The sequence below is a fragment of the Athene noctua genome, chromosome 23 (genome assembly GCF_965140245.1).
Source record: "Athene noctua chromosome 23, bAthNoc1.hap1.1, whole genome shotgun sequence".
Lineage (NCBI taxonomy): Eukaryota > Metazoa > Chordata > Aves > Strigiformes > Strigidae > Athene > Athene noctua.
In genome coordinates this window covers 5,927,294-5,954,379 of record NC_134059.1, presented here as the reverse complement: position 1 = coordinate 5,954,379, position 27,086 = coordinate 5,927,294, and the positions used below count along the sequence as shown (strand labels likewise).

Here is a 27,086-nt window from a genome sequence, read left to right as displayed (position 1 = left end):
TGGGAAGAAAAGGCCCTGCTGAGTCTGTGCCTTCAGGCTGAACCCTGCACCTCTCGTCTGTGCAGGGGGACAGGGAACAACCGGCCCCCACCCTGGCTGGGGTGCTTAGGGCTGCCTGGCCAGGCTGGGAGGGGGCTCCCCAAGTTGCTCATGGGCTTCCTGAGCTGTTTTCAAGCTCTCGGGGCTCTCCTGGGTGGCAGGAGGGCAGCAGGGGGGGCGTTAGAACCACCCTATCCAGTCCCCGCTGCCTGCAGACCAGGGGAATGGTTGGGACAGTGACCTTGGAGAGGGAACGACTCGCAGGCGCAGCGTGTAGCTTTGGGGGTGCAGGGGGTCCTTCTGCTGTGGGCTGGCAGGGCGGGAGGATCTCACCCTTCGCTGAGGAGGGGGAGATGCAGGAGGCAGAGCATCCGGTGAAAGCCAACCCCTTCCCCAGCCCCTAATGCCACGTGGCTAATGGGGGGATTATAGGATCAAGGGCAGCCGCTGCTTTTTATTTCCTGGGGAGCCCGCATCTCCCCCCACGCAGCTCGGTGGTGGAGGATGAGGGGTCCCCGCATGCTGCGGGGTCTGAGCCGCCGGCCCGGCGGGCTGGGTGCAGGCAGGGTGCCAGCTGCCGGGCCAGGCGGCTCTGAGGGGCAGAATCAGGGCAGTGCCATAGATCAGGGCACGGTGCCATCCCTGTAGGGCTGGAGTTTGCAGCTCCCCAGCGCCTCGGCGAGCGCCCGGCTGCAGCCCGGGAGTCACCCGGCCACCGGGCCAGGGCTGGGGAAGGGGCCTGCTGGCCCTGCTTGAGCCATCGCTGGCCCTCGGCTCGGCCCAGGGGACCCAGCGGTGGCTTTTGTGCTCCAGAGAACAAACTGGGGCTGTTGAGGTGTTTTTGCTGCTTGTCCTTTGTGTGCTGCACCCCCCCGCAGGGGTACAGAGCCTGGGGGTGCTGCCTGACCCGCTGCCGGGCATCCCATGAGCCTGGCTGGGAGCAAAGGGGCTCCCCTGCCCTGAGAGATGCCGGGATGGCAGGGGGGGCACAGTCCCGGCTGTGCCCCTGATACTGGAATGTGTGTGGGGAATGGTCCCAGCTGTCGCCCTGATGCTGGGATGTTGGGGGCCACGGTCCTGGGTGTCCCGCTGATGTTGGGATGTAGGGGGGCACGGTCACAGGTGTCCCCTTGATGTTGGGATGGGGGGGGCACTGTTCTAGGTGTCCCCCTCATGTTGGGATGTTGGGGGGCACGGTCACAGGTGTCCCCTTGATGTTGGGATTTGGGGGGGGCACAGTCCCGGGTGTCCCCCTGATGCTGGGATGTTGGGGGGGCACGGTCACAGGTGTCCCCTTGATGTTGGGATTTGGGGGGGGCACAGTCCCGGGTGTCCCCCTGATGCTGGGATGTTGGGGGGGCACGGTCACAGGTGTCCCCTTGATGTTGGGATTTGGGGGGGGCACAGTCCCGGGTGTCCCCCTGATGCTGGGATGTTGGGGGGGTTGGTCCTGACTGTCCCCCTGACGCAGCGATGCAGGCTGGCACCATGCTCCACGCTGCTCCCCCAGGGATGCAGGGGGGCGTGCAGGGGGGGGACGGGACAGCATAGTCAAGCTCCCCCCCCCCCCCATCAAGTGCTGCAGGGGGGGCAGCACGGTGTGGGGCTCCCCCCAGGTGATGGGGGGGGGGGGGGGTGCGGTGCGGTCCCCCCGCCCCGGGTGCTGCCGGGGGCACAGCGCTGGGGGGCGGCGGGGCGGGGGCGGCAGACGCGGCCCCCCCGCCGTGCTCGGTGCCAGCCCGGCATCACGTGTCGCTCGGCGGCCCCCGAGCATGCCCAGCTCCGGCTCCGCTCCGGCTCCGCTCCGGCTCCGGCTCCGGCTCGGGCTGGGGCTGGCCGGGAGGATGCTGCACCCGTAGGCAGCCGGGGGATGGGGGGGGGGTCCCGGCTGCTGCCCGCCCCGCACGGTGAGTACCCCCAGCGCGGCTCCTTCCTCCTCCTCCGCCGCCTCCTCCTCCTCCTCCTCCTCCCGGGCGCTGCGGGGTTGGGGGGGCTGGCAGAGCATCCCCCCCGATCGAGGATATGTGCTCAAGGCCGGGGTGCGGGGGGGAAGCTGTGCAGGGGGTGCTTTCTTAGGGAGGCTGGGGGGGTGTCACAGCCACCCCGGGGTGCTCTAAGCGCACCCCATGGCCAGAGCAGGGTGCGCTGGGGGCCAGCACCTCCCGGCTGCCCGAGGGGCTGGGGGCCAGGCTTCCCCCTTCGTCCCCCCACCCCTCCCCCTGTGCTTTCGGTAAGAAGTGGGGACCCCCTGAGCCGTCCCCGCGGTGTGTTTATGTCCTGGCTCCTGTCCCCGGACCCCCCCGGCTGCAGGTCGGGGTCCCCTGGGCTCTCACAGCCGGGTGGCACTGAGGTTTTGGGGGGGGACATGCGGCTTTAGGGGCCGTAGCTCAGCACCCCCAAACCTTCATGATGGTGTCTGGGGGGCTCGGAAGAACCAGCCCCCCCCCCCCCGACCCTGCATGCTGGGGCTGGTCCCCCCACGGCTGGGCGCTTTGCTGAGGTCACAGCCAGGACGGGCTGTGATGGATGGAGCCCGAGATGTCGTCTGGCGCTTCCCAGGGACCCAAGCGCTTCCCTGGGCTTCGCGGCTCCCGTCTCGCTGCCTTCGCGTTCACAGAGAGCCAAACCTCCCCCTCCTCGACAGGGAGCAAGGGCGAACCGCCTCGGGATGCGCGTCGCCTGCGAGATGCTGTTCTGGCTTGGCCCCCCCCCTGCATCGAGGTGTCTGGCGGTGCCGGAGACGGCGTGCGAGCCGCAGCCGCTACCCTGAGCGCTCAATCGCAGCTTTGTTGCGCCGCTGTTAGATCGGAGGGAACAGGGTCTGATTCATCACATGATGGGGCATGTTAAATACGCCACGAGTCTATTAAACCCCAGCGGAAGAGGCTGGACTGGCCGCCCTGGTCCATCCTCCCCCCAGACGCGGTGGGGACCCCAGCTCTGGCCACGGTGCCCCTCTGCAGAGGGAGGTCCAGCCCCTCCATCACCCCTTTGCGGGGTCTTTGCCATCCTCCGAGGGCTGGGCCGTGGCATGGCATGGGAGGGCCGAGCCCCGTGTGCGCGGTTCAATCTGTAGCGGCCTGGCCCCGCCATCCACCCCGTGACGTGAGCCGCGGTCCCTTGGGTGCAGGGGGCCGGCTCCCTGCTCCAGATGGCTGCTGGAGCGGCTGTGTAATCCCTGCGAGCAGGGGGGCGAGAAGGAAGCTGCTGTGGGAAGGGGGTGCGTGGCCATCCCGGGGTGTGGAGGGGGGTGCAGGCCCGCCAGGGACCGGTCACGGCAGGACCCAGGGTGGCATTGGCAGGGGGGAGCCATCCTTCCAGGCAGGAGAGGCTGTTTGCGGCGCTGCGTGTTGCTCTGCCGCCGGCGATCGGCGGCACCCGTTGGTTTCTCCCACTTCTCCACGTCAAGAGCGTCTGCATCCCGCTGTGCATCCCCGGGGCCGAGTGCAGGGCAGGAGCTGGGGCTGCTGCTCCCCGCACCGTCGCTCCCGGTATGGCTCATCCTGTGGTGTGCAGCCACGGGCACACATACCGGGCTCTGTGTGGGTGCCTGCGCCAGCTCCCTCCCCTGCACCCCGCTGGCGTTTCCTGATGGGGAAGGAGAGCTCCTGTCCTGCTCCGATCTGCACCGGTCCCTCTTGTCCCCTTTATTCCCACTGGGTGAGGATGGGGCTTCCCTGCTCTGTCCTCTGTCCGCCTGGCAGGAGCCATGACTGGGGGACACCCGGCCCCATCGCCCACCCTAAACCAGCCCCTCGGCGAGTCAGAGCCAGGATTAGGACTCCTGGAGAGGGGGTAGACAAGGCATTAAAATTCTTGAGCGTCTGCTAAAAATCACATGGTGAGCGCAAAGCCTGTCCCCTCTGGCTGGTCTCTGGCTGCCTTGGCCAGAGTCTCCCTGGAGGGAGCAGCCCCAGCACCCCCAGCCCATACTGGGGAGCCCAGGGGGCCGTGGCACCCATCCTGCTGCACTGGGCCACCAGCACCATCCTGGCTCCGAGCACCCCATCACCCTGGCTGTCCCCTCAGGGAGAGGGGCTGCGGCGAGGGGACAGGAGGGCAAGGCCAGGTGCAGGGTTTCCCCCAGCAAACCCCGTGGTGGGGCAGCTTGCCACTGGGTTTGGGCTGCCGGGCTAGCGCTAGCCTCACTGGAAACTATATTTTCCTGCTGAGTTCCCATAGAAACCGGCGGGAGCAGCGGCTGGGCTGGCGGGGAGAGGAGGGAGGGATGGGCAGGAGCGGGCAGGAGCAGGCAGGAGGGTGAGCTCCACGCCTGGTACTGCCGGGATGAAGTGGCTGCACCCGGTGCCGGCTGCTGCGAGGGCACCGGCGGCCGTGGCCACCCCTGGCTGCTCCTTGCCACGGGTAAGATACATCTGCATGGCCCTGTGTGCCAGTCGCGGCTCGCCGTGGCTCGCTGCGGCTCGCCGTGCCACGGGGCACGTGTGTGTGCATCTGTGTGTGTGTGTGTGTGTGTGCACACCCGGGCATGCGGCTGCTCTGCGGCCAGGCCTGGCGTTGTCGGGCACAAACACCAAGGCAGATGGGCAGCGAGGGGCTTTAATCCCCTCGAGGCCGCCTGGACCTTTCACAGCCGGGCAGGGTCTTGGGTTCTTTTCTGCTCCGTCTGTGCCCCTGGGATCAGCGGCGCTGGGGATTTCTCCGGCCTGTTTTTGCTCGCTGGAGGGGAAAGCGCGGCTCCTTAGCAGCTCCTCTCTCTCTCTCAAGCATTTGTAGTAGCATCCCCCCCTTCTGTTTTCCTTAGCTTGAAACACGATAATCTGCAGCAGGCAGAAATAGTACATTGAGGAATGTGCTGTCTCCTCTTTAGCCTTGTTTTTCCCCAGGATCTGGCAGCTCCTCACCCACCCGGGGAAGCCCAGCTCCAGCAGCGGCTCCGTGGCCCCTTCCTACCGCCCCACGGGGAGGTGGGTGCCTTGTGCCCTGGCACCCTCCTCTCCAAACTCCCCCCCCCCCCCCGATTTCATGGCACAGCTGCAGAGCATCCCCCGGCGTGGGACGGCGGGCAGATGGGGAGGCAGAGGTGACCTGCAGGGAGAGAGAGGGAGGGAGGGGGGGGCACACATGTTCCGACCCCCCTCCAGCCCTGCCTGCTCCTCCCAGCATCCAAAGCTGGAAAAAAAAATCTTAGAAATGAGGATTGTTTCTGTGCAAGCAGGTTGGGGCCCTCCCAGCGCGGTTCTGGGTTTATTTCGGTTTTCACTCCGCAGCAGCAGCACAAAGAGCCCGGCGAGGGCTCCCCAGGGCACAGCGGCTGCGGGGCGAGGTTGCCCCAGCCGGGCGGCGAGGTTGCCCCGGCCATGGTATGCAGGGGATCAGGTTGGATGGTGGCAGTGGCCGGTTGTGCCCTTAATCTATGAATTCACTGAAGCTCTTTAATAAAGATTCAGAGTCACCAGCTTCTCAATTAAGGGATGAGACAGCTCTTGATCCATGTTTCTGGGTCAGCTGGAGAAAGGCCATTTAAGACCTGGGCGATTGCTTTCCTTTGATGTTTCTAAAGGAGATGACTTTTGACTAAACACCTCGCCAGTGTGCGCTGCGCAGGAGGGCGTGTGGCTTGGCCACCTCCGAGGCAGGACCCGTAGCCTGGAATCCAACCCCGGCTGCTCCCGACTCACGGGCTGAGCTCTGAAACACGGGTGTTCCCTGCTGCGTCACGCTGGGTGATGTCCCGCTCCCCTGGGGTGCTCTGGGCAGTGCCACCAGCCCCACAAGGTCCTGCTTCTGCCCTGCTGCTCTCTGCAAGGTGCAGAGGACCCTCGCAGCGGGGCTGAGGGTGCCGTGCCCAGCCCTGGCAGGCTCGCCCGGAGCAGCCGAGGGGCTCAGGGGGGTGGGTCAGAACCCGCCGGGCTCAGCACTGGAGCCACCAGCTCCTCGGTGCATCCCCATGGGTGGTCTGCACCCTGCCAGGCCCCCCAGCTCTCTAGGGTGCTTCTAACCCTCTGTTTACCTCAACAACAGCCGTTTGCATGGGTGTTAATTGCAGGAGCTGGCAAAGCACTAATTAGGGGATAATGAGACAGCTTTTGCGTGTGTCTGGCATCATGTCGACAAACACCCTGCTCCGTGTGTGTCGGTGATGCCCCTGCCATGTGTCCCACTGGCCCCTCTCCTGGCCACCGTGGGTGCTGCCCTCCCTGCCTGCCCCCTGCTCCAGCCTGCCAGGCCGGGGCAGCTCAGGGTTTTCTTCCAGCACCCCGTGTCCCCACCGTGACGTGTCTCAAAACAGCCGCTCGATGCTTCTCTAATTATTTAAAGCAGAGGAGTTTCCATCCCTGCTCTGCGGGACTCGGGTGGCAGCTCGGCTGCTCTGAGCCCCGAGTCCTGCTGGTGATGAAGTGGCCGCCGGAGCCTTCGCAGCCCTTTGTTCTCGGAGCAGGGAGGCAGGATCTGGCCGCCGCGGTGGCTTGGGCTGCCCTTCTGTTGCCATCATCCCTCCCCATCCTTGTGGTGTCCCCAGCCCCTGGGGGACTGGAACTGGGGACTGGGGCTGGGGATTTGTCCCCGTGGTTTGCTCGGTGACATCCTCCTGCTGCTCTGGCACCCGTCATCCTCCCGCTGTGCCTGCGGAGCAGCAAGAGGCTGTTCCTCTCCTCCTGCCTGCAGTCACCGGGGACTGGGAGCCGGTTCTCCCCTCTGAGGCTCCTTTACGTCACCGCCGGCAGCAGCAGCGCGGTTGCTCCGGCAGCTCGGGGCCGCCGAGGCCTGGAGCCTCGCACTGGCCACCGGCTACGGCCACCCCAGCACCGCGTTGGGAACCGGCGTGTGGCTGCCGACTGCCTTTACTGGTACCACTGGGCTCCGCTGTGGCTGGGCTGAGCGGGAGATGCCTCTGGGGGTGCAGCTGAGACCGGAGGATGATGCGCCGTGGCCCGGTGGCTTGTGCCTGACAGAACAGCCAAGACCAGTCTGGCAACGCCGGCACCACCGGCCGCCTCCCAGCCCGGCTTGGCCGGTTCTGCACCAACCGGCACGGTGAGCCCAGTGCTCCCCGCTTCCTGGGGCACCGGCCGGGCACTGGAGTGGTGGGGGGGTGTGGTGGGTGCTGGACCCCCGGTGGGATCGTGCTCAGTGATGGGTGAGGATGGGGTGTGCGTGCCTGTGGAGGAACAGCTTAAAAACTCCATCCCATTGGCATTGCCCCCAGCAGCTCACACCCCCCAGCTCCAGCCCGGGCACTGGGGAGGGTTTAGAGGGACCTGGACCCTTCTGTGGCGGGTGCTGAGCCGCAGCCGGTGGGTGGGTGCTGCGGTGCCTGTGATCCGGCAGGCGAGGGCTAATTACAGCCCAGAGCTGGCTGGGTTTAAAGAGCTTTGCCGGCGCAGGTGAGGATGGTGAGGGTGAGCCCGGCTGCAGCTCGCCGTGGGTTCAGCACCGCCTGTCACTCACCCCGGGGCTCAGCCCAGCCTCCCCTCATGCACCGGCATCTCTGCCCCTCTCTGCGGCTACAGGAGGTGAATCCCCCTCCGGCCTTGCAGAGATTCACTTCCAGCAGTGGAAAATCCTCGTGCGATTTGGCCATGGCGGGGGGGGGGTGGGGGGTGGCTTTTTGTGCTCCTCAGGGCTCAGTGGACGGGTGCAGGATGAGGCCAGGGTGCGTGGGAGACAGCGCTGCCCGTTTCCAGCCAGGCTGGAGAAAGCAGCTCACGCGGGTTTAGCATCCCCCGACCTGTCACGAGCGCGGCCGGAGGCAGCTCAGGCCCCTGCTCTCCTTTTTCACCCCCCTCCTCGTGGTCCCTGGAGTCACCATCGCTTGTCACTTGTCCCCCTGCGCAGCCGGCCCCAGGGCCAGGCTGGCTGCTCGGGTCCCACAGCTGGGACCCACACCCCAGGGCCCTGCAGTGGGGCGGGGATTCAGCTCTGCACCCCCTTGCAGTGGGGGGGATGCTCAGGGGGGTCCCCCAAAGCCCCAGCCCCCCAGCCATCTGCTTGATGCCCAGAAACCAATTTTCTGGCCTTTATTCTTCCAGAAAATTTGAAAATGCGATTGCACCCTCAGGGCCCAGAAAACAAAAGCTAATCAGGAGATAGAAATCTGCGGGTTTTGCCTTTGTCTGATTATTTTAAAGCCAATTGCACGGTGCCAGCCTGCCAAGGCTGGGGTGCTGGGGGGACCCCAGAACTGGGGCAGGACGGGCTGTGGTTCCTCCGCCGTCCTGATCTTCCCGCAGAGCACGTTTGCCAGATTTGCCATGCGAACGTGGGATTTTTTTTTTTCCCTCCTTTTTTTTTTTGTTTCTTTTTTCCATAAAATGCATGTTTTGTGAATGTGCAAATGCAGTGACCTTTCGCGGGGGCCGCCCGGAGCTCTGACTCTGACTGCCGGCTGCTCTCCCTCTTGTCAGGGAGATGAGGGTTTCGAGAGCTACGTGCAAACTCCAGGGCCTCTGGGCTCCAACACTCAGTTGCAATCGCGGTGATGAGTTCCCGGAGGGGAGGAAAGAGCCCGTTTCCCATCTCTCCCCGTGTGCCCGGAGATGCCAGGCCCTCCATCAGCCCTCAGCGCTGCTGCTTCGCATCCTGTCCCCGTCCTCCCCTCGTCTCCCCCCGTGGTAGCCACAATCTGTTATTGACGTGACCTCGTACCCGCTGCCGTCGCCGGGGGCTCTGGTGGCAAAATGTCCCCGTTGTCCCCGAGGGTCCCTGGCAGCGCGGTGGACTCGTGATGCTGAGGTGTGACAGGGCAGAGCACAGGGAGCTGCTGAGGAGAGTCCAGCTCGTGCCCGTGACCGCCAGCCCTGCGTGCTCCCGGCGAGCTGTCCCCTTCCCCAGCATCCTTGGGCACAGCGATAGGGCCGTTGGCCTCTCTGGGCCACGGACAGGCCTGTGCTAGCCCACTGCAGATAAGGGCTGTGCCGGCGGGGGGCCAACAGGAATGTTATTTATGAGGTTAAAGTTCCCCTGCTCTTGGGAACCGTCCTGGCACATGCTCAGAGGGGATTTGGGGTGCCCTGTCCCTGGGGTGGCATGGTGGCCTCGGTCCGGTTGCCACCATAGCCATGGGAGTGGGCTCTTAGGGCTGCTGTGGCTCCCCGGAGGGTGCTGGTGGGCAGGGGAGCAGCATGGACCCCAACTCCCAGTCCTGTGGGCCCGGGGCTGGGCGGCAGCACCCCGCTGCCAGCCTGAGGCCAGGGGAGTGCAGCGGGATGGGGCTGGTGGGATGGGGGGGCTCTGTGTGGAGGCAGAGCCACTGCTGGTGCTTTTGGGGCACGGGGGGGGGCTGAGGCAGAGGGCAGGGCTGGGGTAGCCCAGCACGGGGCTGTATCGATGCCTCTGGGGAGAGGCAGGGCAGCGGCTGGGAGCCGGATGCCCAACCACAAGTGGGGAAACTGAGGCACAGAGGCAGCACCGTGGGGATTTGAGGCAGTGACCTCTCTCGGGTGAGGTGCCTCCCTCTGACGTGTCCTGTCCCCACTCCAGAGGGCTCCTGAGGTTCCGTGGGGTGTGTGAGCGTGTGCGCGGGCACGACCTGGCACCCAGCAGTCCCATTTCCTGATCGGGCTTTGGGTGTTGCCATCATATAATTAGTCTGTAATTGCTCTGTAACGAGGTAGCAATCCTGCGGTGGGGCTGCACTTAAAAGGGCTTCCCCCGCCCCTGGCCTCGCACCCCACAGCTCCCCCCCACCCCACCCTGAGCCCCGTCCTCCTCCGCTGGGTGCTTGGGTGGGTGCCGTGGGGGCCACGCCAGCTCCGCTCCTCCCGGGAGCGGGATGGGGAGATCTGGGGCAGGGTGTCCGGATAGAGGGGACTCCTCTGCGCTTGCCCCCCTCCCGCTCTGCTCCTCCCAGCACTGGGGGCACTGGGGGCACTGGGAGGCGGCGTGTCGCTGCAGTGCCCGTGCCAGCCTGGCAGGCTGCCCTGGCTCCTATCAGCGCTGCCTTTCCCTCCCTCCTGGCACCCGCTCCGCTGCCTCCAGGGCCTTCTGGGGATTTCCTCTGCCTGGCCCCTGCTTGTCCCCGCTGGTGGCTTGTCCAACCTGTGGCCACTGTGCCCAGCTCCCGCGTTACCCCTGGGGAAGAGCCATCCCAACCCCACGCCCCCCCCCCCAGTGCTGCTGGGTGAGAAGGGGGCTCCTCTCCCTCCCTCCTGCCCTGTTTCCTTCCTCCTGCTCCCTATTTCGCTCTGGTCCCCCCCCCCCCCCGCAGCCGGAACGGAGAGTGCTGGGTATTTATAGCTTGGCACGGATGCTGGGAGGCAAACATGCGTGGAGGGGGGTTTGTTTTGGTCTTTTTTTTCTCTCAGTCCTCCTATTTGAAAGGCCAGGCTGGCTCTGCCAGAGGTAGGGGTGCCCACGCGCTGGCAGATCCCTTTTGTAGATTCTGGGAATGGGACTGAGCGTGCCAATCCACCCCATTTTCTTCCCTCGTCATGCCCAGGCACCACGTAACGCTGAGTTCGGGTGGGAGGGAGACGGACCCGGCTATGAACAGGCCCCAGGGGAGGGTCCATCTTTTGGGGTGGCCCCCAAGAGCTGTTCTCCCCCCTCCCAGGGTGGGTTTGCATCCTCCTGCCCCGAGATGTGGCCTCACCCCACGGGGGATGCTCAGCCCCGGGTTCCCGGCAGCGCAGGCAGGGTGATGCGGCGGGAGGCAGCGAGGAGGAGGAGGAGGAGGAGAAGTCATGGGAGGAAGGCTCAGGTGTGTGTGCCAGCCCGCGGTGAAGTCCACGTGCTCTGCTCTCGCGTCCTGTGGGTTTGTTTTCCTCGGCGGCAGCTCTTCTTTCAGGTCGGCTGAGCAGCAATGATTAGCAATTCCGGTTTTTATTGCGAGCCTAATGCAGTCGGGTTGTGTTCTCTCTCCCCCCACCATGCCCCCCCCCCCCACCTTTGCTGCCAGGTTTCCCCAGACAAATTGTTTACTGTAGTATGTGGGTTTTGTTTTTTGTTTTTGTTTTTTTTTATTATTATTTTTTTTATTTTTCCCCTCTCCCCTGAATCAAGTGGATTGTTTGATTTGGAAACAACAAGCAACTGTTGTGGGTGAACCTAACGAGTCTTTCAAAGCTCGTTAAAGCGAGGTTGCCTGTGTGCCGGGGGGGGGGGGGGGGGTGTCTGCTGAGGGGATGTTTGGGGGGTGCAGCACCCCTCAGCCTTGGGGCGCAGTGCTGGAGGAAGGGCCTGTGATAGCAGCGAGGCTGCACGGGGGCCTTATCTTATCCCTGGGCTTATCACCAGACATGCTTGTGCTGTAGATAAGCAGGACCTTGGGTTCAGGCGCGGGTTGTCGGGGTTGGGGGGGGGGAGCGATGCTCCGTGTCCTGGCGCTGGGGCACGGCTGGAGGATGCATCTTCGTTGAGTGGATGGTGCAGAAACCAGGGGTGGGAACAGCGTGTCAGGTTCAACCCTGTCCTTTCTTCTCTTTAAGCAAAGGAAAACAGAAAAAAAATTTTTTTAGGCTGAGGAGATGACTGTGGGTTCATCTAACTGCTTAAATAGAAGTGGTGCATTCAAATGCCTGAGGAGGAGCCCCCAGCTTCTCCCTCCAACCCCCAAAATCTCAGTCTGTGCTGGCAGGAGCCCCAGAGCTTGCTGGTGGTCTCTGCTCCATTCCTGGGGATTTACGGTTTGCTGGAAGAAGATGATTCTGGGTGCTGCCGGGCCGTGCCGGCGTGTACTGGAGGAGCGGGAGAGGGGAGATGTGTGTGCGGAGGTGCTGCCCGGTGCCAGGGCTGCCTGCAGTGCACGGCGGGTGCTGTCTGGGCAGGGCAGGAGGATCCCTCGTGGGGTCAAAGTCCCTTGGGGTGGCCCTGGGGAGGAAATCCCTGCCCGAGGACATCTCATCCCCCCCATACCCCGTCAATCCTGCCTCTCCGAAGGCAAATTTGCTCTTCCAAAGTACCTTTGCAAGATGCTGGGGGTCAGGGAGCTGCACGGGGTGGACCCATGGTGCCGGTGCCTGTACTGGGAAGGGTCCTCGTGCCCTGCCCCGTGGCAGCGTTACGGTGGGGGCTCAGGGGGGGCAGCTGGTGGCCCTGCCCTGCCCCGGGGGGGATGAACAGCGGAGGGTGCCCGGGGAGCCGCGGGCAACCAGGCTGGGGATCAGCATGTCTCCCACTCTTCCTCCCCCGGGATCAGGCAGGGCGATAAGAGCTCTGGAGGGAGGTAGCTGGGGCGATGCCCTGCCCGCAGCCCTCGTGCTCATAAACAGGCTGTTGTTGTTTGTGCGACGCCCGGCAGCGCCCCGGGGGCCGCTTGTGCAACCGGGGCGGGGAGCTGGCGCAGAGAACTGTGGGGCTTATTGCACCCCAGATGGAGGAGACTCCTCGGCTGGATTCAGCCCCCAGGAGCGCAGGGAACCCCGGGCTGTGCTCACGCATCACCAGCAGCCCCCAGATACCAGCTGCCCCATCTCTGAGCTCCCCAGCACGGGGATGCCGCATGCAGCTGCACGATGGAGAGGTCCTCCTGGACATGCCCACCGAGACCCTCTCCATGCCACGGAGCGGCTTCACCCCCAGCTGGCAAAGCAGTTTGGGGACCCCCCTTTCCCACGGGCAGTGCCCAGGACTGGCCTCACGTCCCCAAGCAGGGCACAGCGCACGGCCCCGCTCGCCCCACGGGCTGGAGCTGGGGTGAAGCAAGCAGCCGTGCGCGGAGCCCAGCCTTGCTGATGGTATGTGGCTGCCCCGGTTCTGGGCTGTAGGTGAGCCTGGAGAACTGGGAAAAACAGGGCAGGGTTGTGTCTCCTTGAGGGTTTCGTCCTGCTGGAGGAAGTGTGGCCGTGGCGGCGTTGGCGCAAGGAAGTCTCTCAGTGGCACGGCACGGCTGCACTCTGGCTAGTGGCCACCGTGGCCCTGGCGAGTGGAGGGGCTCAGCTGCCTGCACCGCTCGGCAGGGACGGTGATGGGCACCCGCCACCCTGGGTTGGGCACGTGGCATCGGCGCCCATCACTGCTGGGCGAGGACGACTGACATTTCCCATGATTGCAATTTTTGATGACTGCAGGTACCCTGTCAGATGATCCAGCACGGTGCTGAGCCCCTCCAACCTGTTTTATGAGGTTAAACAATGCACTATTTGCTTTTCCCGTGTTGCTGGTTTTAGCACCCAGGGAGGCGATGCCCACTGGTGGGTCCCTACCCCTCTCCCAAAGCACGGAGCCTGCTCCCGCTGCCCGGTGGCAGAGCTCTCTAGGGCATGAAAATACAACTGAAGCATGACATAAACCAGTATCAAGCTTCGCTTTGAGCTGGTACCAGTGCGTTCAGGGCCAGGACTGGTGGCGGGAGGCTCAGGCAGCAGTGGCCACCAGCTGGGCCCGTGGCCGTCCCTGGCGGAGGGCTGGCGGGTGCGTGGCGTGGCCGGGAGCAGCGGGAGTGGCGTGAGAGCCGGCGCGCACGGGGTGTGTGTGTGTGCGAGCGCCTGTTTATATAGGAAGGAGCCAACCTCCAGTTTCAGATTTCAGACCTCGCTTATCAGCCGGGGCCCGTCCCTGCCACGCTCGGACGTGGCGGCTCTCGGAGGCGACCGACGCTTCTCCCCCATCCCCACCAACCCCGGGGGACTCCCCACCTTGGCACCGAGCCCACCGCCCTCCCCACGGCCCCGGCAGCACCCGACGAGCAGGTAGGCTGAGCCAGTTGCTCTGTCCTCCTAGCCCAACCGGTGGCGGGGTGTAAGGAGGGGACCAGGGGGATGGAGGAAGAGCCCCAAGGGCTGAAGCAAAAGGGATGGAGGTGCTGGAGGGATTCACGCTGCGCTGGGGCAGCCAACGAGTTGGGCTTTGCTGGAGGGTGGCTACAGAGCCGCTCACGGGGCCAAGGCTCGTGGGCAGGGTGGCTGGTGGGCATCAGCATGGTGGTGACATTTGCAGCATGTCCCACCGGGCACAGGCACGGGCATGGCGCGCGGGAAAGCCGGGCTGCACTCTCTCAGGGGTTAAACTCCTCGTAGGGAGCTAAATGGAAGGTGTGGCAGCACGATAAGGCTGGCAGAGCTGGGAGTGGGGCAGAGGCACCCGAGCGGGTACACACACGGCTCCGCTTCCAGCCAGGACACGGGGTGGGATCCTGCCCTGTGCCATGGGCTGGCTCGGAAGCCTGGGGGAGCTGCCGTCCCTGCCCTTAGCTGAGCTGACTGGGGAATAATGCTGCGATCTCCTGGAAGTGCTGCTTAAAATCACCTCTCCTCCTGGGGGAGAGACTCAGCGGCATTGCCTGCTTGGTTCTGTTTAAAGGGATGTTTTCAGAAAGGCTTTTTTAAAGCAACCCTCTGCCGTGCCCTGCCGTGCCCTCTGCTGTACCCTGCCATCCTTTCCCAGAGCCTGGAAAAGTCCCTTTTTCCCCACACCCTCCCGCCGAGCCACCGCCATCTCGCAGAGCAGCCGGGAGAAACACCCAGCACCCTGCGAGCACTGGAGGATGCTCCAGCACTGGGCAGCGGTGGGTGCTGTGGCCCCTGTTCAGCAGCTGGCAGCAGCGTGAGGCTGCTGCAGGTCTGCCCTGCTCTGCAGCACAGGATGGCTGCGGTTTCCATCCCATTGCTTCCAGCCATCCACGGGGATGCCTGGGAGATGGGAGCGATCTCCCTGCTGCTCTCTGGCACTGGCAGGGTGGTGGGTTTGTAGCTGAGCCTGATCCTGGCACCATCCTGCTCCTTCCTCCCCTGTTCCTCCAGCAATGGTGGGTGAAGAACCAGGCCCTGGTCTGGAACAAAGCGCTTCTTCCTCCCGGCAGCATGTCCTTCACTCCATCCCAGTGCCGCAGGGTCACTAATTAATTTTGTGACAAGGAGGGACCTTGAGCAGCTTCTGGCGATGCCCAGCGTGGCGCAGAGCTGGGATGTCGCCTCTGCAGTCCCCACGCAGTGCCTGCTCCATCCTGCTGGGGCAGGGAGACACGGGAGGGAGAACGCATCAGGGAGAGTCAAGTACATGGCTGGCTTTTTTCCACTTACTGGTTTCCTAAGGAACTGAGGTTTGTGCTCACGTTCCCTTGTCCGTTCCCTGGATTCCCAGTGATTTCTGGACCAGATTGGGCTGGGGACCCTGCTCTCCATGTGTGTGGAACATCCTCCCCTGCCCCAAACCCCCAGGAAAGCAGGAGCCACCATGCTGCAGGCACCTGGTGAAGGGATCTCCCACCTCTCTGGCACCCAAGTGTTCTTCCCACATGTACTGGCCCATCTCTGCCCTCCAGAAGCTCAGCACAAGCCTCCGGCTCTTCCCAGTGCCAAGCAAACCAGTTCCTTGTAGAGGGCAGCCACCGTGCTTGCTCCTCTCAACTAAACCTGATGCAGGTCCCCAGCCCCGGCTGCCTTTGAGCATCCTCGGGGGGAAGCTGCGGGCAGGAGAGTCGGTGAAAGGCTCATCCAGGCTGCACCGCCGCCGGCAACGGCATAGCCAAGAGCCCTCACAGGGCTGGGACTGGCCCAGCTCCAGCGCCAGCCCGGCTCAGCGACTCCTGTCCCACCAGCTTCCCTCCCCGGGCACGGCCGGGGACGTGGGGCTGGGGCCGGAGGCAGCATCTCCCCGCCGGGGCGGAGGGAGTGCTGGGGCGGCGTTTATTTACGTGATGCTGGAGGAGAAGGGGGGAACTGGCAACAGGCTTGCTTGCAAATGGGATTTCTGAGAAGTGGAAAGCTGGCGTGCGTTCAGCCTGGAACTGTCCTGATTTCCAATTGGAAACATCCCACGGTGACTAAACTTCATTCAGGGGAAGATCTCGTTCTGCAGAGCCGGCGCCGCGCTACTAAACTCGCCCGCGGCGTTTGCACCGTTGCGGAGGTGGCTGTGGGGAGGGGGACGAGGAACAAGACGAGGGCTGTTTGCTGGCACAGAGGCGTGCCCTGTCCCCGCGCTGGCTCTGCACCACCCCAACAGACTCCGAGGGGTCCGGTCTGGTGGGTGTGGAAGGTTTGCAACTCCCTCTGCTTTTCCCCCCAGGAGATTTCTTGCTTTTCCCTTTCAGCTGCACCTCGGGGCTGTTGTTGGCTGCGTGGACTAATTAGGACACTGTTGGGAAGCTGAGAGCCACCAGTGATTCACCAGGAAGCTGTGCCCGACTGCCCTGGCCACGGCTCTGCCACGCCAGGGTGTGGTGGGCTGGAGATAGCAATAAAATCGGGGCCGTCCCATCCGAGGGCAGCGAGGACATCGCTGCGCCCGTCCTGGTGCTAATGGCCAGGCTGAGCGTTCAGTGGCCAGTGGAGGAGGCTAATGGCTCGATATGGCGAGCACCTGCAGATAGCCAAGCTCTTGGTGAGTGTTAAGAGGAACCAGAGGGTGTCCAGCCTGACCTGCCCACTGGGGGCTGTGCTGGAGACAGATCCCCAGGGCCGCAGGGAGCACCCAACTCCCCAGCACCCACGTCCCGGTGCAGAGCTGTGGTTTACGGGGCTGCTGGGGTTTGGTGCAGAGAGCCCTGACACGCTGATTTATCTCTGTCTTTGGAAACCCGTTCTGGCTGTGTCACCCAGCACAGCACGCGGGGGGTTGGCTGTGCTTCCCCCCCCAGGGATGCTCCACGCCAGGACGCAGGCGGAGGCAAGCTCGGCAAAGTCAGCGGATCCCGAGCCTGTGCCTGGCATCCGGGGAGGGCCTGCGCGTGTTTGGTTTGGTCTGTTTGCTTAAGAACAAACCTCCCGGTTTGGGGGACCTTTGGTTCCTGCTCTGTTTGTACATGGAGGCCGGCGGTGTGGGCGCATGCCCGGGCGGCTCCGGGGCTGGGGGCTGTCGGCACTGGGGCCAGGAGGAGCCGGAGGCATCTGCGAGTGCCAGGCTCTGCTCCCGGCCATGGCAGATCCTCGCTGTGGTGGCTCTTCCCGGGCATTTGGGAGCACTTCTGGCTGCTCCGCACATTGCACTCACGCCGTGATCATGGGCTGCTCTCTGGGGCTGTGGGACATGGGGGTTGGAGACCCTCATCCAGCCCCGAGCTGCCCGGAGCCAGCGCTTACCCCGTCCTTGGGAGCTATTTGGTGCAATGCACTTGCACAACTGAGATGTGTGTGCTGTTGCGTCACAGCTCGGTTACAAGCTGTTCCGAGGCCTGCGAAGGTACAGGACCAGATCTAAAAATGGAGAGTTTCCCCATATACTGCCATCACACCCATGCCCATGTAGGGGAAGCGCAGCATCGCACAAGGAAGGCAACTGGGACGGTGGTTGTGCTGCTGGGGAGGGTGACAGGCTGCCCGCGGTGACAACACCACGGCAGGCAGAGCTGAGCCGCTCCTGCCCAAAGCTAAATCACCACAGGAACACGTGGCCGTGCTGGACCGCCGTGGCCACCAAACCATGACAGAGCCCCGGGGTGCATGAGCCTCTTTGCAGAGAAGGCAGCGGGCTGCTGGCGTCCCCCCAGCCTCGCTGCTCCGGCAGGTGTGGGGCTCCGTGCCGGCACGGCACAGCCGGCTATGCCAGGAATGTGCCGAATGCGTCGGGACTTGACTACGGGAGGTCGGGACGCGGAGCAGCCGATGAGTCACTTGGAGAGGGCTGGCAGCGGCACGGTGAAGCTCGTGAGCTGGGGCAGAGCCAGGGCTGCCACAATCCCCAAACCCAGAGCCTCCCCGAACCCGAATTCCCGCGGGAAGCGTGTGCCGGCAGCCTCTGCCAGGGTCCCACCGCGGCGGAGAGGCCACGCAGGCTGGTGGGGTTGGTGTTGGCAGAGCAAGGCGCCGTGTCACGCTCCCCGCACCCCGGGGTGCTGCATTTATGACTGTTTTTCATCCGTATGAGCGCACCCGTTTGTTAAAGCGCTCGAGTGAGAGCTGCCTGTGGGAGATCCGACAGCGGAAAATTGGTAATTTAGACAAAAACAATCAAGAGCCTCTACAGGGAGCGGCACAACCTGCCGTGGCTGATTGAGCCCAGGCTGGGGCTCACCCTGCTCCGTGTCCCAGTGGGCTCAGATCCGAGTGGGACTAGCAGCACCCAAGGGTCGCTCCTGGGGGCAGGGGGACACTTAATTTCAGCACCCTGCTCTGGGCCCCGAGCCCTCCCAAGTGCTCCCAACTCGGGGTGTTTGCACAGAGCTTGTGGCTCCGTGTCCCATGGGGGTGCGCGGGGAGTGGGAGATGCAAAGGCCGTGCCTGGATGCAAAGGGGCTGGGCACATGCCGGGCATGGGGAGCCCAGCCCAGCCCCGCTGCCGGTGGGTCTTATCAGCCTCTGTGTCTGCACTTATTTAACAGCTCATTCCTGTCTGTGGTTTTTTTAGCCATTTGATGGTCTTATATCATGATTAAAACCATCCCCACAGCAGCCCTCCGCTTCCAGCCTACGCGGGGTGTTGCCGTGCAGATGTTTGTCCAAAGCTATTTATGAGCGTTCACAGCCCGGACACCCCCGGGGCTGCGGCCGGGGCTGGAGAAAGCGAAATCCGTTGCATGTCGGTGTCCAGCGGGGTGCCACGCACTGTGAGTACCCCCAGACCCACAGGAGCTGGGATGGGGCTGAGCCATGTCTGCATTTGTGGGGGGACGTGGCGGCTGCTCCGGGCTGGCTGAGCCGGACGTGTCCCTGCTCCGGGTCCTGCCATGGGATGGTGCTGGGGCAGTGGGGGCTGATGCTGTGGCTGGGCTTGGGGCTGGGGGGCACAGGGGTTCACTCCCCAGGTGCCACTGTGCTGCGTGGACAGAGCAGGGCCCTTCTGGCGATGGCGCAGCTGGAGGTTAATCATTCAACCCCTTCGCAGGTTGGGTAACGCAGCCAGTGCCAGGGGAGGGGGGACAGGGACATTTGTCCACCCGCTTCCCAGAGCTGAGACACAGAACAGCCCCTGTGCTCCCCCTGCAGCTCCGAGTGCCGGTGCCCCCTCTCCGTGGCGGGGATCCCCATGGGCACCGCGATGTGTGGGGGACCCTGGCAGCACCGTGTGCTGGCCGAGCGGCAGCCCTGGGAGCTGAGCTGGCCCACGGCACAGCCAAGGGAGCCAAGAGCTGCGGCTGAGTTGTAAACACGCTCGGATAAAGTTACAGCCATTGATGTTCCTTGGAAAAGCAGCGGGAAGGGAGAGCTCCGGGACCCCTGAGCTGAGAGATTCCATCCTGCCGTGGCTCCCCCGGCAAGGAGGGGATGGACGTGCCTCCTGCATCCTGGGGCGGGGGAGCAGCCCCCTGCCCCACTGTGCTGCCCCACTCCTCAGGGGGCAGAGGGCTGTGGGTCTGACCCCCAAGGATGAGGGGGCCGGGGGCTTTCCCGTGGCTGAGCTGCTCACGTCTCAGCTGGATGAAGAGCAGGATACAGCCCTCGGGGCAGCCGGGGGCCCATGCTGCCGAGGAGGCGCTTTGGGGAGCACAGAGGGGTGATGCTGGGGGAACAGCCGTGAGTCCATGGGGGGTGCGGAGCCCCTTGGAAACCCTTTTGCATCCCCCGCGCGTTGGGCTGCAGCGGCCTGCCATGCTGTTAAAGGGGCTTCCAGCATGAGCAGAGGATGCTTCCCGTGCTGGTCCCGCAGCGGCGCGGTGCCGAGGGGGTTAAGGCCGCCGGCAGCTGCCGTGGCTGTTAATGATTGATACCAATGATGGTCTCCATGGGCTTGGAAGAAAACCATCCACCCCGGCTGCGGGAGAGCCACCGGCTTGGCAAACGGCGTGGTCAGAGGGGACGCGCGGTGGCACCGGTGAGTGCGTGCGCGGGTGCGTGTGTGAAGCGTCGGCACAGAGCCCGGTCGTGCCACACGTGGGCCATTGTCTGCGGCTGGTGCCCGGTGGTGGCCAAGAGCAACCGGGGACCCGGGGAGGGCGGCCGGGGCGGTGACGGGCGCAGCTGGAAGGCTGGCGGGTGTGGGGAGCAGCAGGGAAGGCACCGCAGCGCCCGTCGCCATCAGGATCCCGGTGTGACTGTCGTGTGCGAGGGGTTAAGCGGGTGCTGAGGATTTGTCCCAGCAGGATTTCCCCAGCACTGCTGCCATAATCCCGGCTCCTGACCTGACCTGGCTGGGGAGGGGCTGGGCCCGGGTTTGTTTTGATGCCTCGGACCAACGATTGCTTAGGACAGGTATTTCTGCCCGCTGGAAGTGGTTTCTTAAAGAGCTTAGTGAGAGGTTTAAAGCCTCCAGGTCTGAGTCCAGCTCTGTGGCTCAGAGGCTGCGTTCGTGGATCACCTTTGGCAGGGGTGTCACAGCTGCCCAGGCACCTCTGTACCCCCCAGCTGGGTTTCGGTAGCAGCACTGAGCCCAGCCACGAGCCGTGGCCCTGCTGCCCCGGCCCCCGCAGTCCCATCCCTGGGTGAAGGGGGGGGAAGTCTGCAGCCCCGCAGCGGTTCCAGATTTGTAGGAGGCTCTAGAGTGTGGGGGGTGAGGCTGGAGGGTTGCATCCTGATCCGATAAACACTTTTGAGGTCTCATGTCTGCTGTGCTGGTGCCCTGTGCCCCTCGGTGTCCGCCGTGGTCTGGTTCCGTGTGCCGGCAGCTGCCCCCGACCCTCCCCTCCTCTCCAAGTCCCACAGTCTGCAGTTACATCCGTCCATGACTGATTTCATCCCTGCTCCTCCCCTGGGGGATCCACTCCCCGGTCACCCTGCGGGTGGGGAAGGATGCTCAGCCAGTGATGCTGCCAGAGAGTGGCTGGCTACCGTGGGGCTGCCTTGTCCCCCGTGGGCATGGTGGCTCGAGGAGTCTCCAACCCCCTGCACGTGGGGTTTGGGCTCTGTCCCCAAGAAGGGATGACGGAGTGACATGGTTAAAGCACTCAGTGCTGCCAGGGCATGGCCTGTCACCTGCTCTGCCCTGGATCCTGGACCACCCATCGCTGGCTGTGACACTCCCCAGATGTCACCCCATGCATATGGGATGCTGCTGTGCCAGCCCCAAACTCTCCATCTCCTGCAGCTGTGCCTTTTTGGCCAGGCCGCCCCTTGGGTCATGCCTGTGATGGAGCCGGGGTTGCCAGGGAGATAAAACACAAACTCCCGGTGCTTTTTGTGCTTTTTCCCTGACCCCAGCTGGAGCTGGAGCGGGGGACTCGCCCTCCCCGCCGCCAGCAGTGCTGGCTGCCAGCAGCCGCTTTGTTCTCTGGAAATCCCCTGACTTCCCCCTGCTCCCCGCCGTCCCGCTCTGCCCTGCCGAGGACAACGGCGGCTTCTCCCACTCTCCTTTCCCACAAATTCCGGCTGGCCGGGATGTCCCTGTTTGGGGGCCACCACCCCTCCTGCGCCAGCCCGGCTGCGTTGGCGACGGTGACGTCGCACGTGGGTTGTGGGTGTGCGGGAGCCGCCATCCGCCCTTGCTGGGGACTTTGCCCTGGCTCGGCAGCTCTGCTGCTTCCCAGTTGGATCCAGCTCAAGCTTTTCTGCCTTCCCTCTCGGCCAGGCTCCCGTGGGGGACTCGCAGGGTGGATGCAGCGGGTGGTAAAGCCTGGCCTGGCCGCGGTGCTCGCTGGCTGCTGTGTCTCACGCCAAAACCCTCCCAAGGCGCGTGGGGCAGAGCTCTCTGGGGGGGGGCTGCTTATTCCTGCCGGCATCGGGGTGCTCCCGCCCCAGGCATGGCGATGGCAGCTGATGTGTGAGTTTGCGGGGACCAGCACCCTCCCTCCTGGGGCACATGAGAGCAGGAGGCAAAATTAACCTTTGCTTTTGCCTCCCTGGCCCCGTCCCAGAGGCAGCTGCACTGGAGGTGGAGCGCAGCAGGCGGGCCCCATGGTTTGGGGTGCGGGCAATGCTCGGCTGTGCCCCGGTGCCGGCACCGAACCGGGCGCAGGAGGAGGCTGTGCCTGCGCGGGAGCCTGGGGTCGTTAGCACGGGGGGCGCTGCGCTGCCTCCTGGCCCCCCAGTTTCCGTGCTGGAAACACTGGCTGTGCTGGATGTTGGGACTGCCGGGATTAGGGCAGGGATGAGGTTATGGTGGAGAACCGGCTGCTGGTCCCTGCCGTGCTGGGGATGGGCCCAAGGGAAACCTCAGCGTGCGGCTCAGCGCTGAGCTCTGGTTTTTGAGTGCCCACGAGCCGCTTTCTTCCCAAAGGTTGATCCGGCTGCAAATCCGGCAGGCGCTGGGATTTCCAGGACTGCGGGTGGGCTCTGAGGAGCCCGTGGCAGTGCCTGGCCAGGCACGAGGAGGCTTCTTGCAGCTCTCCATCCCACCTTTGCCTCCATCTCCTCTTCCCCTGCAACCTTTTCTCCTTTGGCTGCCCTCTCCCCGGGCTGGCATGTAACTCCTACAAGTCCAGAGCGATTCGGAAATGCCGAGCAGCGTTTCCCACTGGGTTGTGCCCTGGGCTTTTGGCCAGGGCCGGGGCTGGCACAGGATGCCCCACGGCCAGCTCTGCCCTGCCGAGGGCGTGGGGAGCGTGCAGGGCCAGTTTTTATTTTTTCCTGCTTGAGTCATTCGACGGGGGTTGAAGTAGCTGCAGCGATGGAGCAGCCCAGGGCCTCGCTCGGCAGAGAGCCGGGGCTGGGGACAGCCCAGCGTGGAGATGCTGGAGCAGCCGAGCTGCTGGCACTCATCCCCTGGCTGCAGCGACTCCGCCTGACCCGCTCGTGCTGTGCCTGCAGAATTTAATTTAAATTATTTTCTCCTTTTTTTATTTTTTTCCCTATTGCATCTCGAGCATGCGCTGTGCTGGCCCCGCGGGACAGAGCTGAGCCCTGTGCACCCACTTGCACTGAGCAGGATGGCCCTGGGGGTGGGGGGGATCTGGTTTATTAGTGCATTATAAAGGATTTACTCCTGGGCTTCCCTTGCAAGACAATTTGCACTTGTTCATCTGAGGGTGGATTTTCTCTGCCAGCCCCCTGGCAGGGGCCATGGGTGACAGGGTGACCCCACGTCCCTTCGCATGGGTGCTGAGCGCTGCAGTTAACTGGGAGAAAAGGGTTTTCAAGGGCTCCGGTCGGAGGAGAGGGCTGTGGCTCAGGAGAAGAGGGAGAGGTGAAGAAAGGGCTAGAAAAACAGAGGAAGGAGGCCAAGGCACAGGGCGTGTTTGGCCGGTGGCCATGCAAGCCCCTTGCTTGGGAGCCGCCTGGATGCTTGCCCCGAGAACGTGGGTAAAACATCCAGACGAAGGGTTTTCATTATCGCTTCGGAGGGGGGTTGCAGGCAGCCTTGGCCGCCTGCCTTCTCCTGCCGCTGCCCGCCGCTGTCCCGAGGTGGCAGAGCCCCGGATCGTCACCCCTCCATCCCAGCCAAGCCCCCCTTGAGGGACTGGGGTGATGGGAGCGGCGAGGGGGCTGCTGGAGCTGAAATTTGGATTGGGGCGTGGGAGGACGAGGCGGTTGGATCCCCGTGACACCCGGCCAGCCCGGGAGCTGGAGGGATGACGTTAGCCTGTGGCGAGAGCTCGGAGGGGAGCCCGGTGGCTCTGGCACCGCACCCCGATCGGGGTCCCCACAGCCCCCCCTGCCCAGCTGCTCTGCGCTGGATTTAGGGCTTGGCAGGCTCCGGCGCCTGGGCGATGTGAGCCTGTGCCTCCCCTCCTCCCGCCCGCCAGATAACAGCCGGGAGCCCCGACACCCTGGGGAGGGCCGCGGTGCAGGAACGGTTCCTATTAACGGACGTCTGCCGTGCGCCGGGGGGGGGTTTGGGGGCTGCTTGGCTGCTCACTGCTTGCTGTCTGCCCCCCCCTGCACCCCACACCAGCCCTCAGCAGGCTTTTTCCAGCCCCCCTGGTGCCCTTTCCCATGAGGAAGGGTCCTGACACAGCCGGGCAGGGGTCCTGCATGGCTGGCATCACCCACCGGTGCTTTGCCCCCCCGGTGAGGGGTGCTGGGGGCTCAGCTCCCCGCACCCAAGAGCTGGCTGCCGTCACCCTGGGTGCACCGAGCTCCTGGCGTGGGCTGGTGCCAGGAAATCGCTCCCTCCTGTCACCATTTCACCTGCTTCTTCCCGGCTGGGGCGGCATTAACTCTCTTTCCCCCTCATCTGGAGCCATAAAGCCACTCACCCTCCCGCCCTCGGCTGCTGCAGCACGGTCGGGTTGTGCACCGAAGGGTGCTGCGGGTGGGGGGTGGCACCCATGGTGGCTGTGGGGGTCCTCTGGCTTTGCTCGGGGACGTGTCCCCCCCCAGCCGTGGTTTGCAAGAGCTGCAAAGCCGTGACTTTGGTTGTGGAAGGGCAGGGGGGAGCCAGGAGGGTTGTCCTCCTGCCCTCAGCAAACTTCAGCTTTGGGGAGGGGAAAGAAAAGCAGCATTGAGAGCAAGTTTTGTTCTTCAGTTATTGCATGTATTCCCTTGTCTCGCTCCTTAGCCTTATGAAAAATCAGGAGGAGGTTTAGAGGGGTTTTCTTTGGTGTTTACCCCAACAAAAAGCACTGACTCCTCTCCCCTGCGCCTCTCCCCAGAGGTCCGGGGGACCCCCCACCCCTGAGCTGCTGCTCGGAGCCTTGAAGCGTGTCCACGCGTTGGAGGCTGTCGTGTCCCTGCCCACTCCCGGCTACTAATGACTGTGAAATAGCCCAGCTGGTGCCGGGAGAACGGCGCCTGCTCCGGCCTGGCAAAGCCAGGGTTGAACCCGGGTTAAAGGCTCCCAGAGCGGCCCCCGAGCCTGGCACAGCCCTCCATGCCACTGAAATGGGGTGACGGGGCGTGAAACCCCCACACTGGGGGGGCTGGTGCCTCCAGCGCAGCCGCGGGCGGGATCTGTGGGTTCCTGCAGCACCCGGGAGTCGCCTTTCCTGCCCCTGCCACGCTGTCCCTTGGGGCTGCCGTCCTCAGAAGGGGCCACAGCTTCATCTGGTGGCCTTGCCACCGGCTGAGCACCGGCCTTGCCGCGCGGCGGAGGGCTGGCATGTGCCCATGGGACGTTGGGGGACCTTGACCCCCGGCTGCTTGGCTGTGGAGGGTGGCGGCGATTGAAGAGCGGGTGAGTCGCTGCTGCGGGGACGCGGGGACAGACGGTGCCGGTGGGTTTGCCAGCGGCGCGGATGCTGGCACGAGGCTGGTGCTGCCCATGGGTGGGCAGGTTCTTTGTGCCCACGTGTCTCGCCCTGTGGCTGGCGGCTGGTGGTGAGCTGGCAAGGAGAGCCGTGATGGCACCGCTCAGCTCCTCCAGCCCAGGGTGCCCTAAAAGGGTGGATTTAGGTGTTTGGGAGCGGTAAAGCCGCTGCGTTGGCACATCCTCTGCCCACACCGGGGACGGGGTTCCCATCCCTGGCTGCTCCCTGTCACTCTCCCAGCAGGGACCAGCTGAGGAGAGCAGGAGCATCCTCAGCTCACCCCAAACTGATCGACTGACCCAGCCATGACTTCAGGGTCCCAGTTTTTTGGGGGAGCAGGTGAACGGTGCGATGGTGGGGAGAGGCTGAGCAGCCTGGGGGGCTGGGGGGGGGCATGGTCAGCATCCCGAGGTGGTCCCGGGGTGCTGGCAGAGCGGGGCCGCGGCGTGATGGAGGCCAGCTGGCTTTGTGTGCTCCGCTTCCTTCTTTGGAGCTTTTCTCTGAAATGTCAGCGCTGCCTTCCCGCCCTCCCCAGGCATTATCATAACAGTCCTGATGGATTTGCATTTGCTTTCCAAAGTGCCCAGCCCAGGCGGAGGGTGGGACACCCCGAATCCTGCTCCTGGGGCTCCTCCACTCTTAATCTGCTGGGATGTGACAGGCTCCCCAGGCTTCTGGGGGTGCTGAAGCCCCGTTGCTGGATGCCCTGCGGGGTCCTGCCCCCCCCTCCGCCGCAGCTGCTGGGTTATTCGGGGTGGTCAGTGCTTGTGCCCCTCCTGCTCCCTTGGATTTTCTCTTGGCGTGACCTGGGGAAGGGACGGCGGCGCAGGGAAGGCGGGGGGGGGAACGGGGATGGTTTGGGGACAGAAGCAGGGGGAAGGGATGCAGGCAGTGAATCCAGGGCAGCAGCAGAGCTCATCTCAACGTGGCTGCCTCCCTCGCCGCGACACCCCCCCTGCTTCCCGGGGAGCAGCCCCCCGTGCACCACTGCCCTGCCAGGGTGGGGGGGACCCAGCAGCCCCCCCATCCCCCTTCCTGCCCCTCTCGCCCTTCGCCTGCCTCCAGCTGCTCCCCAACGCTGCACCTGGGCTGGGGGAGGCGGCGTGTGCCGCGCTGCCCTTCGCCTCTCCTCTGCGCGGGGACGCGAGCGGGAGCTGTTTGTCCCCGTCGCTTGCCGGCTGGCTGCCGCACACCGGGGCTCGCCAACCCCGGCGGCACCGGAGCCCACGGCAGCTCCGTTACCGCTGCCACCGGGAACGCCGATGCCACCGGCGCAGGGCTCGGGAGATTGGGAGATCCAGGAAAGGACAGCGAGACCCTTCGCCCACCGCCGGCATCCCCCTGCCCACGCGGGGCTGCTGTCCCCATGGCATGTGCCACCGCCTCGTAGCGTGGCGGCCGGTGGCACGGGGCTGGCCGTGCCCACCGCTGCCATGGTGGGAGCCGGGAGCCGGCGCTGAGCTGGGAAGGGCCCCGGCATCATGCTGAAGTTTCGGGCGGACCGAAGGGTGAGGTAGGACCCCCGGGTTGGGTTGGTGGGGGGCCCGGGGGGTGGCCGTGGGCAGGCGGTGGTGGGGGACCCTCAGCCCGGGCAGTGGCTGCTGCATTGCAGTGCTTGGGAGGAGATGTGAACTCGGGAGTTTCTGGAGCGGGGTCAGCCGAGGGAGCTGCTGACGGGGGGGTGCTTTAAGGAGGTTTTCCGGCCGTTTCTGGGGTCTTGCCACATCTGGGGGTGGGGGCAGACTTGGAGCAGGGGGAGGCACTGGGATGGGTGCCAGGAGGCGCGGCGAGCGCTGCAGAGCGGGGTGGGTGTCCTGGGCTCGGCGGCAGGGTGGGGGGAGAGTCCAGCCCGTGGGAACACAAAGCAGCTGGGGTGCAGCGTCGTGGGCAGGGTTGGGGGGGGTCCCCGTCTGGGGTTCAGGCACTGACAGGTCTGGCAGCCCCCACTTTCCAGGGCTGGGGCGGTCGGGGTGCTGCTTGCTTGGCGTTCGCACCCTCCCCCTGTGTCAGCATAACGGGGGGGGGCCTGGGACCAGCCCTGGTACCGCCGTGTTACCCCCCGCCAGAGTCACCTGCCGAGGGCAAACAGTGCGGGAGTGGCTCCGGCCCCGGGGGGGCAGAAACCCCCTTTGGTGCTGTCGGAGCGTGGGCCGGGCAGGCTGTCTCCGTGGATAACTCGTGTCGGTCGTGGCACAGAAAAACCTGGTGCTGG

General features: G+C 64.7%; 1 protein-coding gene across 9 annotated transcripts in view; it reads left to right on the top strand.

Annotated features, from left to right (window-relative positions):
- The first annotated feature begins 1,835 nt into the window (after window positions 1-1,835).
- PLEKHA6 (pleckstrin homology domain containing A6) overlaps window positions 1,836-27,086 on the top strand; it is a 46,958-nt gene continuing 21,707 nt past the window's right edge. For 8 of the 9 annotated variants that reach the window (XM_074925254.1, XM_074925260.1, XM_074925258.1 and 5 more), the window contains exon 1: window positions 1,836-1,946. The gene's annotated coding sequence lies outside the window, so the exon portion shown is untranslated. Of the gene's footprint in view, window positions 1,947-13,556; window positions 13,632-27,086 lie in introns of those variants that run through there. The other variant, XM_074925252.1, reaches the window with a different exon arrangement.